Source organism: Neolamprologus brichardi, chromosome 2 (genome assembly GCF_056152115.1).
Source record: "Neolamprologus brichardi isolate AB-2024 chromosome 2, ASM5615211v1, whole genome shotgun sequence".
NCBI lineage: Eukaryota > Metazoa > Chordata > Actinopteri > Cichliformes > Cichlidae > Neolamprologus > Neolamprologus brichardi.
In genome coordinates this window covers 13,636,473-13,655,287 of record NC_142105.1, presented here as the reverse complement: position 1 = coordinate 13,655,287, position 18,815 = coordinate 13,636,473, and positions in this window count along the sequence as shown.

Below are 18,815 nucleotides of genomic sequence, written 5' to 3'. Positions count from 1 at the left end.
GAGAATACTCATTTTGATTAAGTTCACACACCCCATAAGAGAAAGCGGCAATTTTTGCCATCTATCTAAATCTTTTTTGATTTTTATTATAACTGGTGATAAGTTCAGTTTCCATAAGTCTTTAAGAACTGGTGGAATGTTTAGCCCAAGGTATGTAAAGCCGCTGGGGGACCATTGAAAGGGATTAGAAATATCTGGCAAAGAGTTAATCTTATCACCCAGCGGCATGACCTCTGATTTCCCAAAATTAATTCTGTAACCAGAGAATGAGCTGAACTCATGTATAGTGGACATAATAGCTGGTATTGATTGTTCTGGTTTTGATAAGAACAGCAGAATATCGTCAGCATACAATGCTATCTTATGATTTGTTCCACCCACTGTTATATCATGCACATCTTGGTGCTGGTGAATGGCCTCAGCTAGAGGTTCAAGTGCTAATGCAAAGAGGAGAGGGGACAGGGGACAGCCTTGCCTCGTACCTCTTTGCAGTGGAAATGCTGATTGTACACCATTAGTTATGACACAAGCTTCTGGAAGTTTGTAGATAGTTTTAATCCATGCAATAAAACCCTCGCCTAAGCCAAATCTTTCTAATACATTAAATAAATATGTCCACTCGATTCTGTCAAATGCCTTTTCGGCATCTAAAGATATAACATAGGCTTTATGATTTGTCTGATTCGAGTATTGTATAATATTTAATAGTTGTCTAATATTTGTAGACGAGAAACGATTTTGGATAAAGCCTGTTTGATCAGGGTTTATAAGCAGTGGGAGAATGCCCTCAAGCCTCCTTACTAATAGCTTGGAGAGTAATTTAGCATCGACATTGATGAGGCTGATCGGTCTGTATGATTCACACCTATCTGGGGATTTATTTTTCTTTAAAATTAACAAAATATTAGCCTGTCTAAGTGTTGGGGGCAATTGTTCATTCTTAAAAGAGTCTAAAAACATATCAGTCAATGGTCCTACAAGAAGGTGACTTAGTTTTTTTATAAAACTCTGGGCAGAAACCATCAGGCCCTGGTGCTTTTCCTCCTTTAAGGGAGTTAATAGCAAGTTGCACTTCCTCCTCTGTCACAGGGTTATTTAACTCTTTCCTGTGACTTTCTGATAACGATACAGCAGGCACCTTCTCTAGAAATTCCCGCATCTTCCCATCTGTATTACTACACTCTGATGAGTATAAGTGTATATAAAACTGGTTCATAATTCGATTGATATCCATTGTTTTATAATGCTTGACATGTTTATTATCAAACAGTGATGGTATAACGTTTGTATCTGTCCTGCCTTTTGCTATTTTTGCTAAGAGACAGCCAGGTTTGTTCCCAGATTCATATAATTTATGCTTAGCAAAGAAAATTGCTGCCTTTGCTCTTTTAGTCAGTAATTGATTTAAAGCTGAGCGGGCTGCTTCTAACTTCTTAAGTATAGTTTTGGACCTGGAGATTTTAAACTGCACTTCTAGATTTTGTATTATGTGCTCTAAATCGAGTTGTTCTTTCATTGAAGCCTTTTTCTGCGCTGTGGTGTATGAGATAATACTACCCCTAAGATAGGCTTTAGCAGTTTCCCACAATAAAGATGGGCTTACATCTTCCGTTTTATCAGTGGTCATAAAAACATTCCACTCTTTAGTGATATACTCAATAAATAAGGATTCATCCTCCATCGGCGGGAATGTGGCTCAAAATAAGGTGGGTGAATATTTATACTTACTACTGAATGATCAGATAATGGAAAAGACCTTATTGAGCACTCTTCCATCCTATCCAACACCGTCCTGGATAACAGGAGCAAATCTATTCTTGAGAAACTCTGATGGGGGCAAGAAAAAAAGTGAAATCCCTATCTGTGGGGTGAGCTACTTGCCAGGAATCAAAGATTTCTAGATCAGAACAAAACTCTTTCAATCTAATGCTTTTTGGCGAAAATTCACCCCCTGGTGGAGATTTATCAACCCTAGGATAAGGAACACAATTAAAATCACCTCCCAAAACCAAATATTGGGAAGCTATGGCTGAAACATGGGTTAGGAGATTGGGAAAAAAAGAGACATCTTCTGAATTTGAACCACAAACACATCCTATAAAAATAGATTCTCTAAATAAGAAACCAGATATAAGAATGTAGCGTCCTTCCTTATCTTTTATGACTTTTTCTATGGTTAAAGGCAAATTACGATGGATAAGGATGGCTACTCCTCTGCTTTTTGTATTATATGATGAGTAAAAAACTTGGCCAACCCAACTTCTTTTTAGTTTTGAGTGTTCCAAATCATTTAAATGAGTTTCTGAAAGTAAGGCAATTTGTGTTTTTTCCTTTTTCAAGAATGAAAGAAGTTTTTGTCTTTTAACAACATTATTCAGCCCTTTAACATTTAAAGAAATTATTTTAAGGTCAGTCATATCAGCTCAACCACTTTTGTTATAGTTTCTTTTCCCCCTCTATTATAACATGGTGTGTGGGAAACCATTTCTCGGAGTGTGCTACTGCAAATAAGCAAACAGATGTATCCATAAAAGGGAATGCGGGTCATTTTAGATACATTATATAGACACAAACATGAAAATAAATAAATAAATAAACAACAGAAACAATAGCCACGCATATTAATGATAAAAAAAGGAGAAAGACAACCCCTAAAACCCCCCTTCCCTCCCCCCAAAAAATGATCCTACGATCCATCAAAAAAGAAAACTTGGTCTCGTGAAACCGAGCAAGTCACTGACAGAGAGGCAAAAAGAAAAGAAAAAAGAAACAAAAATTCCCCTCCAAACTCCCGCATGCCACCAAAAAAAACCAGCCAACCTCATATATATTTCTAAGTTGAATTCATTTTACTTTATAAAGTCCATAAGAAAAGACAAATAAGAAGGGACGGGACAATTGAGTCATTCCTTAATAAGTGTACAACTTCCAGTTCCAATACAGCTTAGCATGGGCTGGGTATCCTTAAATTAAGAGTATGTCTAATTAAGTGCCGTAATAGAACTAATCATATTCAATCAATTGCTGTCGGTGTACTTATATTTAACTCAAATTGTCCAAAAAAAGCAAGAGCATCTTCAGATTTACGGAAGGAGTAATTTTTTCCCTCCGTGGGAAAAGTTTAGTGTAGCAGGATAGCGCATATAAAAGCGCATATTTTTCTGGATAAGTTTTTGGCACACTCCGTTAAACGCACGTCGCATCTCTTTTACTCCTGTTGCCAAATCTTGTCGAATATGAATGATCTGTCCATCATAAGTCAGAGGGCCATTATCTTTAGCTGCAGTGAGGATCCTAATCTTGTCTACCGGATTATGCACCTTAATAATCATTGCACGAGGGTGATTAGGTCTTGATAATCCAATGGACCGATGGGCTCTGTCGATTTTGATTTTCCCCTGTTTGGTTTGAATACTCAGCAAAGTCGGTAGCCAGCCTTCGAGGAATTTCACCGGTTCACGACCTTCAGTGCCTTCCTTTAAGTTCAGAATTACAATGTTGTCTCTTCGGCTCCGGCCCTCCAAGTCTAGACATTTTTCCGTAAGAATATTCACTTTAGTCTCCATATCAGCCATTTTAGTTTCCATACCTGACAGCGAGTCTTCTGCAGTTGAAATGCAATTCTCCGTGTCAGAGATCCATTGAGAATTTAATTCCAGTTGTGCTGATATATTTTTTAGTGATAATGAGAGCTCGTCGAATTTATTCTCCATCATAGTAGATATTTTGTCCACGACTGTCTTTGATATTTCCGCAGCGAGCACGTCGGCGTCCACAGGTGTACTTGGCGTGGTAGCTGTGCTCATCAACATACCCTCTTTCGCTTCTGACTCTTCAGGAGATTTGTTGGATGCAGATTTTGCAGCTCTTGTAGGAGGCATTTTAACAGACTCTTGTTTAAAGTTTTTATCCCTCAAGGTTGTGCAGAACGTATCGATAATAAAGCAAGATATGCTCAGTGGCGGCGGGAGCTCAGGAAAGACCTCCGCTCAGTCTGACACCATCACGTTTTTCACCCAAAGAAAATTACGTCACTTCCGGTTTCGGGCAGGTAATGGCGGACATGCAAAAGTTCGCGCTGACGTCTATTCCAACGTAGGAAGTGTTATGAACAGCTGATCGGATCGGCAAAGCGTGTTTCTGGAATATTATGTTTTTGTTGCTGCAAGCGCTTTTTATGCAGTTTTTGCAAAGCTATATGTGGAAGGAAACTGTGACCTAGGACAAGCTGATGGCATAAGATGTAAGTACAACTCCTCCGGTTTCATATGCAGAAAAAATTATTGCGCTAGCTTACGTGGTTGCAGTGCTACCGGGATTTAAAAATAGTTATGCAAAACAGAGCGTGCCCACTCCGACCGGCTTTAAAGGGCTGACAAAAAAAATTCTGCTCTGAACTGGAAGAAAAAACCCTGAGTAGAAGCTCACATCAAGACAATAGCTCCTCGGTTCACAGTAGCATCGCTCTGCTAACATGCTAACAGCACATTTGAGCTACTCACCCCCTCCCGTCCTGTGCTGAATTGTAGGGTAAACAAATCACTCAGGACTCACTAACCCCCTCCCTCCTGTGCTGAATCGTAAGCGTAAGCGAATCACTCAGGACTTGCTCACCCCCTCCCTCCTGTGCTGAATCATAGAGCGAACGAATCACTCACTCACTCACTCACTCACCCCCTCCCTCCTGGCTCACAGCTTCTTCTTCTTGGTTGGCAACCAATGTTAAGACGCATTACCGCCCCCTGGCTCACAGCTCAGTGGACATTTAGATGAGAAAATATATATTTGACACATTTAAGGAAAATACTAATAAAATAAAAATAAACAAAATAAATGTTTATTAAGCAATTTTGATAGGAAATTGCTTAATTTTAGAAATGTTTTTGCTGGTTTTTGCTCTATAAAATAGTTGTTTTCTTTTAGAATCACTCATCTTAGCAGTAGGATATACATGAAAATGTACATTTTTTGCACTCTCTGGTCAACTGACTCAGTGAATCAAATGACTCAAAAAAAAAAAAAAGCAATTCACTTTGGTGAGTGACTCATTAAAACTCGATTCAGTAAAAAGAATCAAATTTACCATCTGGGGGCCCACACAGGAAACTGTGAAAACAGGGACGAGGATCAGTGAAAGGTGAACCTGGATGTAGTACAGTGAAAGCATATGGGAATTTGGATTAAAGATTGAGACTGAACTCATGGAGGTTTAGAAATGTCCAGAACATAACAACAGAAAGGTAAAAAAAAAAAAAAGGAGAGAGATAGATAAAGAAATAAATAAACTAACAATTACATGAATGAATAGAAAAGACACATACACAAATTGTTACATGTGAAATTATTTTTGGAGAGAATCAGAAGTGAGACAGTTTGAATCCACAGCTCAGTGCAAAGATGCATGAATTAAACCTGATTATTAAAAAAAAAACACATGCAGTGAAGATCAGCTTACACTCAATATTAATATGAACACACAACATACACGCAATGAAGACATGCTTACATTCATGAATGTGAATACATGACATAAATGTTAGATTTAACATACTTAAAGCTTGAAGTTGAGGAATACCTCAGGGAGTTCCAAGACAATAGAGTGATTTTTGTGAAAAGGAAAAAAGATAAAGCAGTGATTGGAAGTTTAAAGTAGTTTTAGAATAGTGAATTAGAAGTACTTTTGTGCCGATTGACCAAGACAAGTGATTATTCTAAAAATAATAATAATAATAATGATGTGGTAATGTTTTAAATATGCATTTCTCTTGTCAAGGCATCTTATTCTGAGAGGAGAGAGTATGCAAGTTAGCTCAATGTGTGGCGACAAAAAAGAAGAACTGAAGCTTCCTGTCTATCTGTGAATGAAAATGTAGAATTTATTGATGATAGATTGTTATAAACTGTGTAGTGTAGTATTGTGTAGTATTATAAATTATGTCAGTTGACCTCAGAGTCTCAGGACGCTGAAGAATCTGAGGCCACTGAGATATGATGCGGGGAAAATGAACAGAGGGAGTGATTTTAAGTCTGATTTCAGACCATGTAAGTATTAGTTAAGCCAAGAGTTGGGCAAAACCTTTGTTGCCCTGAAGTTCTAATCCCCACAACATATTAATAGATTAATAAGTAAAACTTTTCTCTGATTAAGATTTTTGGGGTTGCTGTTTTAGTGATGGGTTGATTCTGTCAGTTAGGTTTGGATTGTTTTCTTATTTCAATAGAGGGAGTTTTACTAATCATGGACACGTTTATAACTGGGCCCTTTAAAATTGTAACAGTGCACTTAGAGAAATCCTGTCAGGTGATTATGTTTTGTGTTTTTATGAGCTAATAATCAGATCTCTTTTTCTCATTTTTGTTCTAAGCAGGCCTGCAAGATTGAATTAACAGCGCTGTAAAAAATTTCGGGAGAACAAATTTAAGGTGACCTTTTCCAGATTACAACTGGCTGACTAGAAGCCATCTGTGGGGATCTGATCAGGTTCTAAGATAATAAAGAACTCTTTTTCTAAAAACAAAAAACAAAATAAAACAAATGAATGAGCTCATGTTGCTGAGGGTGGAGAATTTGATTATTAGTCAAATTAGCATTCAGTCGTTCATGGGTCGGAAGCTTCATCTGGCGAGAGTGTCCAGATGACACATTGGGAGAGGTGACTTAGAATGCAATAAGGTCAACGCCAACACGCTTACAGACACAGACATGACGTAGATTAGTTTCTGGGGTAGAGGTGAAAAACATTTTGATTTGTCTTTGCTTAGCAAGAAGTAATGCAGAAGGTGTGAAAATAGGCATGCCCTGAATAGGTCGACAGGAAACATGTGGAGCCTGAGACAGCCATATAGGGCAAAATGTGGTTGAGCTTGTAACTGCCTGCAAAATAACAGTTTTGTACAAGATGTGCTCGAGATGATCAGATAAGAGAAGAAGAGAGCTTATTAAAAGGGTGTCAAAGGTTGTCAAAAGTGTTGTTTACCCAAATAAATAAAATTGAAGATTATATATATGTATAAATGATAGACCCTAGAACATGATAGGTTGAACCAAGTTTAAATAATTAAGAGAACAATTGATGAACATAATAGGTTATGGAGGCATAGCAGGGAGAAGTGTTTTGTTTATCCTTTACAGGAGATTTCCGGACCACAGCAAAAATCACGGAGGGGTTGGCAAGAATACAGGAAGGACCAGACCGAACGGAACTAGAAGAAAGGGGCACCCAAAAGAAGAACAGAGAATCGCACAGTTTCAGAAAGTTTGTTGTGTAGGAGATTAAAAGAACCGGAGTAAATTTTTAAAGAGGAAACAGGTTAACTTTATAGAGGCTGTTTCCAAAGAGTGACAAAAGTAATGTAGGACCTTTTACCAGAAAAAGTTAATTATATTTGTTTGGATTCTACCGTGAGCAGTGAGGGAAGTCAGAAGTGGATTTAAACTGGGATTCTACTTAAAAAGGGGGTAATACTTAAGGGAGGACAGTTCACAGCCCGGCACAAACGTGAGGTGCTGTCTAAGAGCTTGGTCTTTGTTATATTTTAGCTATTAGTGTCACATGAAAGTAAAACTTAATGGGATAAATTAGGAATTATGTTGTGTTTCTTGGGGAAACACAAAAAGGGGGTGAACTGTCATGTATTTAATATATATTCTTAGTGCTTATTTTCTGATTATATTGTTTTATGTATGCTTTTATAAACTAGACCCAGACAAGACAAGAACTAGGTTAAGGGTGACAAGTTGCCCTGGCAACAGACTTTAGAAAGAGGAAGTTAGTGCAAAGCTGCACCGGAAATTTCACACAAAGAAAGAGGAACTGAGTGTGTGTGTGTGACGTGCTGCAGAAATATAAACATGCTGGCTGCTACCCCATTCAGACTTGAGCTGGTGTCTCTGTGCTCAGTCTCCATTTTCCGGAAAATGTAAAATAAAAATCCTTTTTTGAGTTAGACCACTTTGAGCTTGTGTCTTTCTTCGCCGCCAAAAGAATTCAAAGAACGAAATTTAATACAGTTAAAAAAAGAGCCGCAGCATTTTTCAATAATTGTAAGCGTGACAAAGTGCCCAGCCCAGCCCTGATTAAAATGGAATTAAAATAATCCACGCATGACGTAATAAAAGCATGAATTGGAGTTTCTAAGTTACGTTTGGAGAGAAGGGGCTTGACCTTCGATAGACTTCTAAGGTGGTAGAATGCTGATTTTACCACCCCATTCACGTGGTCATCAAAGGTAAGTGCAGAATCAATCTTTACTCCAAGATTTGTGATCAAACTTTTCAAATGAAGGGTCAGAAAAGCGAAATCAAAATCTGGAGGGTCGGAAAAAAGATTTGTGCCAAATAAAATCGCTTTTGCAATTGTTAAAATTAAAAAAAAAAAACGGATTGAAAAATCTCTGACAATTGCAAGTCGTTCAAGTAGTCCATCAACTTAGTATAAACAATCCTTTCCAAGATTTTTCTTAGAAAAGTTAGCTTAGAGATAGTTCTAAAATTTGACAAGACTGCCAGGTTTCTTAAGCAAGGGATGTATATCTGTGCTTAAACTCACTAGGTACGCGACAAGATAAAATGTGAGGTCCAATGGAAATGCCTTTTGGAGAAAGCGGGGAGGAACCACATCATTCGGAGAACCACACGGTTTAACATTTAACACTAGTTTCTCTAAATCAGGCAGAGCAATTGGTAAGAAAAAGAAAAAAAGTATGTCAAGCAACATGATCCCCAAGTTGCTCTCTGATGAATCTATTGGATTGTGAGTGTTAGATAGAAAGCACTTAAGTATAGACAAAAGTGCTTGAATGAATGGATGAATGAGGCATATTGTAAAAAGTGATTTGAGTGCCACAGGGCCCCACCAGTCATGAAGTCACCGAGTTTACAAAATTGCCATTGCCATTATAAATGCACATTGCTACTTCTTTTTCTTGCTGCTGTTCCGTTTAGGGGTCACAACACCTCCATCACCCTATTCCCAGCATTGTCCTCTGTGGTACCTACTCTCTACATGTCCTCTTCACTACATTAGTGAACTTTCTCACTTGCTGCCTTCAAACACAATTCCCCCCTTTCCTCTTCCTTTGTCTTCGATCAGCAGTGGCACAGTGTCCACTGGCACCTTGTTGGCCGCCAGCACCAGAGCCCATATCTGTTAAGATGATCAGCATGTTTGATTTGGGAATTATTTTATATTGAATACCCTTCCTGACACAACCCTCCCTATTTATCTAGGCTTGGGAACACCAATAGGAATACAATGGCTTGTTTCACTTCATTAGTTGAACCTGTAATGTACCAGTCTCTCAACAGATGTGGATTCAAAGTCCACCACTGCCATAGTTTTACTTATCTGGCAAAAAGAACAATGTTGTATCTGAAGGCTTCCCAAGATATTGTGAGATGTGTACAGTGTTGGCTACTACAAGTGTTTTCAGTTGACATTCTATTAAAATTCAGGATATTTCACATCTTAAAAGGACCAGTCGCCAAAAGGCACAAATTGAGGAAGTTATGATGCAATGCATGCTGGAATGGGTTCAGCAGGAGTCTTGACAATGAAGAGGCACTTCAGTCAAGGGTAAACTAAAAGCGTTAGAATCTTCACAAATATCATAAGGGAGCTCAATTGGATTTTCATTACTAAAATTGACCTAGAACACCTCATATCATCCTGCAACATACAGCACACTAGCTCACAGACTGTGTGTGAACAAGTCTAATAAGCAGTGTAAAAAGCAGAGCACGTATAAAGTCTTAAATGGTTTCTGGCATGTCCTGGTTAATCAGTGTCCTCACAAACTATTAACCAAGGACTGGATGTCTAAACAATGTGAGGACCTCATGCATAGTTGAGTGTATACTTTGTTTTCTGCTACTGATGATAAGGTGAAGCAAATATGAAAATTAAAGTCCGGCAATTTAACATGACAGTCAATTTCACAGTGCTTGAATTTCTTATTATATTTTTATATATTTTTTCCTTCTACCCACATTAATATACTCAATTTGCCATTCACAAGCTTCATTGAAAATAAGTCAGTGTGCATTGAATCGTATCTACCGTCTTATTATTGGATAACTAATTGTGGATGCTATAAATAACTGCGGCCATGAGTAATGCTCTCCTCCTTCATCAAAGAAAGCAACATCTAAGTACTGGGCAAAAGTCTTGAACTACCCAGCATTATATTTACCTTCAAGGAAGCCCAATTTTCATGTACTTTGGTGATTATGAAGAAACAAAAAGACACGGTAACTGTTGAGTATACAGTACTGTTACTGTGCCAAATTCTTGAGCCAACCCTTCTTTATATTTTCCATCCATGGAGCCAGACTTGATTGTAATTCCTTTAAAGTGGTATTGGGCAGCAGTTCTCCAGCCTTTCTGAAGGTCATTCAAATTTGGAAACTGTGTGCTTTTAGACTTTTTAGTTCAGTCCTTGCATCTTACGATTTTCAGAGGAGTGCTTTCTTTTGTTTGTTTGGTCACCCACTTAACACTGACCTATGAATTATTAATTATTAAGCATTAAACAAGGCAAATAACTGAAGAGATGGACCAGTGTTGTGTCAACACATAATTGATAATGTAGGAAGGAGCCAATTTTAAATTTGATCTCTTGGTACTTTGTTACAAGTGCCGTATTTATCCTGATTTTTACCTTTGGTTTAGAAAGGTATTTTAAAAATAAAGGTTATTATTACTAGAAGTCTGTTGCAAAAACATAAAATGCATTTCATAAAATAGTATTTTTGTTTGGTGCCCATGGTCGTCTACATGCCCACATCTGTGAGCAGTAGCAGCAGAAAATGCCATTAAGCTTTACAATGTGTTTGTTGCTTTTGCTACATGTAACGTGTTACATATGGCTTGTGTTCTATGTCCTCTGTGCTGTTTGTGTTATTTTCAGCCTCCATAGGAACAAATGTAAAATTATTTGCTCTCAGCAACTGTGGCAATACTGTTTGCTGTACACACATTTTGATAAGCAGACTACTATGCTACATCATGAGCCAGGAATGGCGATTTTAATGCTGATGGGTGGGGGGTTGTTTTCTTTTTGTTTTTTTGTTTTTGTTTTTTTGGGGGTGGGGGGTTGTCATGTTATATATACCTAAAAGGGTATGTATAACATGATAGACCAGTACTGTTCATAGCTAATATATTTATATATATTTATTTATTAGTTAATATTGGACGGGCATGTCAAGACTATAAAAAACATCAAACACCAGCACTTACTCACCTACAAACTAACAGGTTTGCAGCCATAGCTCATCCACACACTGTATTCTGACAGTACTTTTTTGTCACTGTGGTATCTTCTCTCACACACCAGGAAAGCTTCATTTCACTCAGCAAAGTAGTTAATTAAATTTAGACTTAGTAACTTACACCCTGGTGCAATTAAGCTGTTGTTTTGTTATTGAGTTATGCTGTTTGCTTGAGTTGTTTGTTTGATTTTTTACATTAATTTCTGTTTTGTTGTCTTTTGTCATAGCTCAGAGCCCTCCATGAACCTGGCATACTGCACTGTGCTTTGACTTGAAGGTTTCTCCAGATTTGTGGCTGATATGATTGAGTCACTGTAGTTTCGTGCTCAGGTTAGTTTTATTAAAGGGACTAATAAAGGTTTATCTTATTATACTTTTTATGCAAACTTTCAGAGATTTTTTATACTGGTTAAGCAAGTTATTTTTAAAATATGTCCTTAGGCATTAGATAACACTTTTGCTTTTTTTAAAAATTGTTTTTAATAACCATGCTACAAAGAAGTACGTATGTCAGTAATTACACAAACAAACCTGGAAGCAGCTAACTGCTGTATGTCAGTCAAATTATCCTGGGCTGTCACTGGTAGTCACTTGAATTGCTCACTTTGAAGCTTGCATGTTTATCTTGGGATCTCTGGATGCCACATTGCTATGAATCACAGATATATTCATACTAACTAACGTTAGCATGCATAACAAGTAGGATCCACTGAAGGAATGCTAATATATACAAATAACACATTCATGGATCTTTTCTACCATCAGTGAAAGCAGAAGAAGAATAGTGAGGATGGGGAGATAACCTTTATAATGATGCTAGGTTGTGAGGAAATCTGGAAAGTGACGCTGCTCTAGGAAAACGAGTATTTGCAACAGTGCCTGTTTGAATACCATTTAGAACTGCAAGAGGGCCAAAAGGTAGGTAAGTTTAACTATGGGCAAAAGTGAATCAGTAAAGTTTTAAAAGAAAATATTTAGTGAAACTGTTAATTTTGTAGATCTTGTGAGATTATCAAAATTCTGATTTTTTTTTGCAGTGATAGATAATCATGTAGCTTTCCTGTGTTTCCCTCTTAATATTATTATTTAGGTAAACATTTAAAACACAGTCCTTTTTCTGTTGCAGTTTTTTAAAAATAAATATTACATCAGTAGCTCAGTACAGAGACCGCTAGTGAGGCCTCACACTCTTACATATAACATAACATAGCACTTAGTGCTACAGAAACAGGTAATTCGGGGGATATTTGCTCTTCAGCAAAGTAAACACTCCTACATATGCCTGAAGCTACAGTGTGTTTGAGTCTGTGTGTAATCTCAACTTTTAAAACAATGTATTCGGCACCTTTCAGACATTCCTCCGTATGTGTGTGTTTGAATAACTGAATAATGAACATGGTGGCGGCGTGTGTTTGTGGGCTAGTAATAATTTGAATAACAGCATGTGTGTTCGCACTTGTTAAAATAAACATCCACCTTCCTCTCATCTTTCAAATGAGTGCACCTCCTTGTTTGTTGCATGGAAACATTAGGCAGTAATTAGCCCCACTGTGCTGTGCAGGGCTGCATACATGTGTGTTAATGGCACATTGATTATTAAACAGTTTTTTTTTTGTTTAACAAACTAATAGAGCTTTTCATTACTGAAGAAACCTTCCAGTTGTCTTCAACTCTTTGCAAAGAGCTCATAAAGATGTCTATGACCAACAGTTAAAGTCAAGAAAAGCAATTAAAACATCCCACTTCTACCGAGCCAATCACTTTGTCAAGTCTTTCATTTAACGGTGGCCATATTTCTCACCTAATCAGGTTGGTTTGTGCTGTTGCTATAACCTGGTAACTCTGGGTTACAACTTAAACCCTTTCCTGTGCATAGGTTTCTGACCCAAAACCAGATTTTAGCTGTCAAAGATAAAACATAGGCTACCACCAACTTAGGATGTTTCCAGGCATAACACATTCAGTAAGGAAGCAGGCTAGTACCAGTATGATGAAAAAGGATGTATTGTAGCATCAGTAAGCTTTATTTAAAATTAGGCAGAGTTGGAATAGAAAAACTCCACAAAAAACGACAGAGACGTTTTTATAAAAGGAGTTGTTTGTTTTTACTGTTCTGAAGGAGTCACTGCTTTGAAGACTCTTTCTCAGGTAAAAGCTTTAAAACACAGCCTAAGGCGTAAAGCATTAAGATGGCTTCCTGCAGGATACCTCCATCCTGACAAGTTATTATGCGTCTTTTATTTATTCCTAACTGAAGATTTATGTAAAGCTGTCACTGCATGTATTATATTGAGAATGCGTGCACAGCGAGATGCAGGCCAATGTTTAGTTCAAGGTCCAAGCCATTTTTCTTAATGCAGTGATGATCGTGTATCCAATACGCAGAGGTGGAATTTTTGGTTTTGGAATAGTCTCTGATTCATTTCACTATTGTGTTACTACTTTATCTCCTACTTGAAATCTGTGAAAATGCACAAAATTGTGTGCAGTCTTCAGTTGCTGGATGTCTTATGACATCTGTTTAGCTTGGAATTGCACATCTGAAATACCGAGCTCCTGTCTGTTAGAGCTCAGTAAGTTCTTGGAGTCCGTCTTTCCACAACCCTCTGAGGTCTAGGTTAGCCCTACCGCTAGGCCCTGAGGGCTGGGTCTAACCGAGTGTGAGTAACAGTCAAAGTCATTGTCAATCAAAGCTCAGTGAACATAAATACATGTTTTATGCCCCTTTTTGACACATTTGAATATATTGAATTTAACCATCAACAACATGGTACACTGCTGGAGCCATTTGTTTCATTTTGCTGGGAAAATAGGAAGGGATGCAATGATTTCATGAAACATGCAAAAACACAGTATGCAAACCTTCTTTACACTGTATTGGTAGCATGTGTGGAATCATCGCTAAAAAATGAAGCTGTTTCCAAACCCAGATGTTATTCCACGGTGACTCTGACAATACAGTTCTGTGTTCATTGTGTTAAGTATTCACTCTATTGTCTGTCCTGGCCTTTGTTTATTTATCACCCAGCCTGATGTATGGGGAAAGTTACAGATCATAAGTGCATATACCCACATAGCAAGCAGGTCTGGCCCAGATTATGCACATGTTGTTATTACATGGCTTAATTAAGGTACGCATTAGGCTGACATCTGGGTCCAGAGCTGAAAGTGTTCTGGGCCAGCAGAGGGCCACCAGTGTGTCTGCAACTGGTCTTGTGCTGGCCCATGTGTGGGCCACCTCTGGCAAACCAGATCTGGGCCACCAAAGGGCCATCATTCTCTGCGGGCCATGTGTAAGCACATTGTGTGGGCCAGATCCTTCATACCAATTTTGCTATGTGGGTATTATAGTAATACTTCATAGAAGGAATAGAAGCACACTGTCTGTCCTATCAGTAATTTGTTACTTTAACATCAACTCGCAGCTTCTCTCCTCTTCTTTTTGTATGATATCTGATCCATATCTGTTCATGTGAGTAATATCGTGTGTGTATGTGCTAAACATTTCCCTGAAATTCACCTTTGTGAATGTGTGTAATTCTACTTGACACAAATATCTGCGTCACTTCCTCAGTGGCTAATTCACAGCTTGGCACTCGGCTCACGTGCAATCAAATCCTTTTTTCTACCGTGGAATTTGTCATCTTAATTTCTCTCTGTTTCTTTCACACTCCATTTTTCATTTTCAAACATCCACACACACACACACACTCACACAAACACACTTTAATGGGCATGAATCCCCTGGTACTAACACAACAGAATTGAGTTGTGTGATGCAGGTGTGAATTATGATACTGTTAGTTATGTGAATGTAGTGGCAAAAGAGTGTTCCCATGCACACGCTGCATAAATCTTGTCTTTCTTGAGAAAACTGATTTAAATTTCAGTCATTCCCCGGAAAGCTGTTTTATGGAAGACAGCTTATCAGCTACATGGGAAATCCCTCGCTACATTTTAGATGAACATTGAGTGACGTTCTCTTGCCTTAGTTTTGTGCAAGTGGAGCTTTTCAGCTTAATTTAAAGCACCTTTTCCACGACTTAATTACCATGATTTGCATCACACAGTCGCTCTTTCATTTTCTTTGGAATTGATTTTTGTTTCTCAGTTTTTCATGAGACTTGTAACATAAAGTCTGCTCTTAAACATCATCTGCCTTTATTTATCCATGGAAACGGCCATTGTTAGTGTTTGTAGCTTTCCTTTAAAAGCCTTTTGATCCTACTGGGAGCTATCCAGCAGCTCCCCGTTGCTCTGCTGGAATAACTGGAATAATGAGCTGAGAAGCCTGCCCAAAGGCACATTTAGAGTAGGTGTTGGTATTGCAAGTTCTTTCCTACTCAGATTTGAAGAGCTAGACTTTGATGAGCAGTGTCTCCTGTTTAACCTTCAGGTTCCTGACATCATTTTTCCCATGAGTTACACATGACGCTCCCACCTAGTATGAAAATGTAAATTCTCAGTGATTCAGTTGTAAAAATCTTGATGTTATATGAAGATTCACAAAACAAGGTTTTAGCTGTGATATCATTGACCAGTAGATCTACAGAGGCCCAATGAAGTCTGAGGTGCAAGCTGCACCAGGAGGAACACAGCACCCACTGCACCAGTGTAGGGTTTGACAATGGGTCAAAGGACATTTTGATACCTATTGGCAGTAAGGATGCCGTTGCCTAGACTGTAAATTAAATGCATGTTAATTTTATAATTAGTAGAAAATAAATGTGCAAATAATAATATTTTCTAAAAAAGGTCTGAAATTAACAAAAAGCACCTTCAGGTTGGCTTCCTTCAATAGCGAGGGGTTTCTTAGTGCAGCATCACATATTTGGGGGGTTTAAGTTGTTGAAGAGAGAAAATATCACACTGGACACATATTGTACAAACTAAGCCATAGAATTAATGCTGGCAGGCCATTGAATAACGTTTAGGCAGCAGTCCTGGCAGATCAACTGATCTTAGTACCAGCCCGTGTCATCTGAAAAGCCACCCGGTATTGTTCTTTGCGTCCTATTGGTAAATGCTATTCATACTGTTTTGGCCTGTATACAGTTACTGCTGCCTTTCCAAGCTGTTTTGCAACAGACCTTTTCAACTATATACTGTAAATGACCTAATCAGTCTCATATCTGCCATATGCTCTGTGCTGCAGTCTAGTTGCTGCTCTCCTCACCTTGGTCATTCAGTGTCTCTGCCTTGGATTGGCGAGGAGGTCCCCAAACAGAGCCACACCACTAAATACAAATTTCTGCAGACAGTTCTAGTTTGTTTAAAGTGGTCCTGACAGAAATCATGTCATATATTTGGAGCCAGATGTGCAGTGAATAGATTCCTCCAGTGCAGCATATCTACCAGGCAATCTAGTGAAGGTCTTTGTGGCTATTAAAGAGACCACATCTTATTTAAAATTCCATATGTTTCCAGAGAAAATCCAGCTCATTTCCTAACAAGCTGTCTTTCTGAAACGCTCAAAGCTTCTTTGGTGTTGCAGTCAGAATTGATAATGAGCAAACATCTGTGATTTGACAGTCAAAATTCTATTTGGAGTCAAGAGCAGTGTCAGGTTCCAAGGCTTTCAGCCCTGAAGTGCAGGCCAGCTGTCTTTATTTAGAAGGAAAAACAGCATTTGTAGTTTATATTTCTGCTTTATTACATATTATATAATCACAAAGACCGCTACAAGAGACTAAAACAGAAGGGAAGATGTTGCACGAATGTGGTAGACCAACAATACACGCTCAGATTGTCCTTGTGTGGCCTGGAGGGGGTGTAGTTAAGCGAAGCACACGACACTGACAGCTCCTGTTCGAATCAAAGCTTTTTCCTTTTTTCTGCTGGTCATTTGGGTGTACAACTTACTATTTTCAGCCTCTCTAAACATGTTTTTTTCGAGCATCCGCTTCGTCTGAACCTGTAAATTGCATTAAGCTGCTTGCAGCCTTTTACTTCTCCCTCAATTAATTCCAATTCTGATTATCTTCTCTTTTTTCATCTGCTTTTCCTTTTCTCCCACTTCAGCTTTTTCTCTGAAGATCTTTCTTATACTCTTTTGGCTAAATTCCCACTCAAACATACACACAGACACACACTCTCTCTCTCTCTCTCTTTCTCTCTCTCTCTCTCTCTCTCTCTCTCTATCTATCTATCTCTTTTTCTCTCGCTCTCAAATGCAGAGAGAGACACCGGCTCTTCGCAATGGCAATTGTGAAGATTTAGTTCAGAACCTCAACCACACAGACACTCTGGCCTCTTTCACAGTTAACTGCATACACCTAAACACACACACACAGACACACACATGCCTACACACTCAGTGAATGCTGAGTGAACCAGGCAATGTTGGGAAGGCTGCTGCATAAACCAATTAGCTGGTCTGAAATCAAGCCAACAGGAGTCTTCCTCGCTGATTTCCTATTCGCACTTCTCTCCCTTCCTTCCTCGTTCCATCTTTTGTTTTTGTTTCCTCCACAGACTAGTCTCTGTGTGCTGAGATAGTGCTGAATGCTGCCAAGGTAAGACAGAAAGAGAAAGAAAGTACAGAGCTGGGAAAGACGGGAATCAAACAATTGGAGAAAGATAGAAGAGGAGAATGTGTGAAATGAAGCTGGGAGAATGAGTAAGGACAGACATAGGGATGGCCTGCTGTAGAGAGACGTTGAAGAGTGATGGCCGGGGTTGGCACCGACAAGTTACAGCTGCTGAACTGTGACAGAAGAGGGAGAGAGAGAGACGCAGACGAGAGAAAGACAGCAAAAGAGAGAGACTGAGAGGGTGAAGGGAATGCCACAATCCAGGTAATGAGCCATTCAGTTCGGCTGGAGAGGCACAGCTGAGAGACTCTTTTAGTGCAGCTGTTGATGAAAAGAGAGAAAAGGGGTGGAAGAGGGAAAGTTACCTTGTTTGATGGGCAGCTTGTTAGATGGAGAGATGGAGAGAAAGGGGACGATGAAGGGGTCAATAAGGAGATATGAAGGATGATGAGGATAAAGAGCTTGCAGAGGGGGCTTGTAAGTGCAATCAATGAAAAGGAGTGGGTGGAAAAACCAAGGAGGGAGGCGTCTTTACTTCAGTCTGTACATGCTGAGTGGACACGTTTTAATTTCCCAGAGAAGCTACAGTGATGCAGCACAGTGAGAATAATCAGACTCTTGTCCTCTCCTGGTACACACAGTCAGAATGTTTGTGTTCATTTGTTTCAGTAGACAGAAAAACAGAGCTTATCAAGCCTGATTTAGTTAATTATACTAGTGCACATGTTCTGCATAATAAAAGCTGTCCATCACTTCAAATGGATAAAAAACTATGAGAAGTTCCATTAGGTTATGCTTATGTTGGATATGTTCTTCCGGCGACAATTATACTGCTGACCAATCAGAACCCACATTTACCAAAAAACATCTTCATGATCCCCAAATGTCTTTTGGAAACTATCCTTTGAACTTATGAAACAAAAACTGAACTCTTTGTAAGGTTTGATTCCCGTTCTGGAATCCAGAATTTCATAGTATATATAGTATCAACAGGTAAATATGGTGGCAGT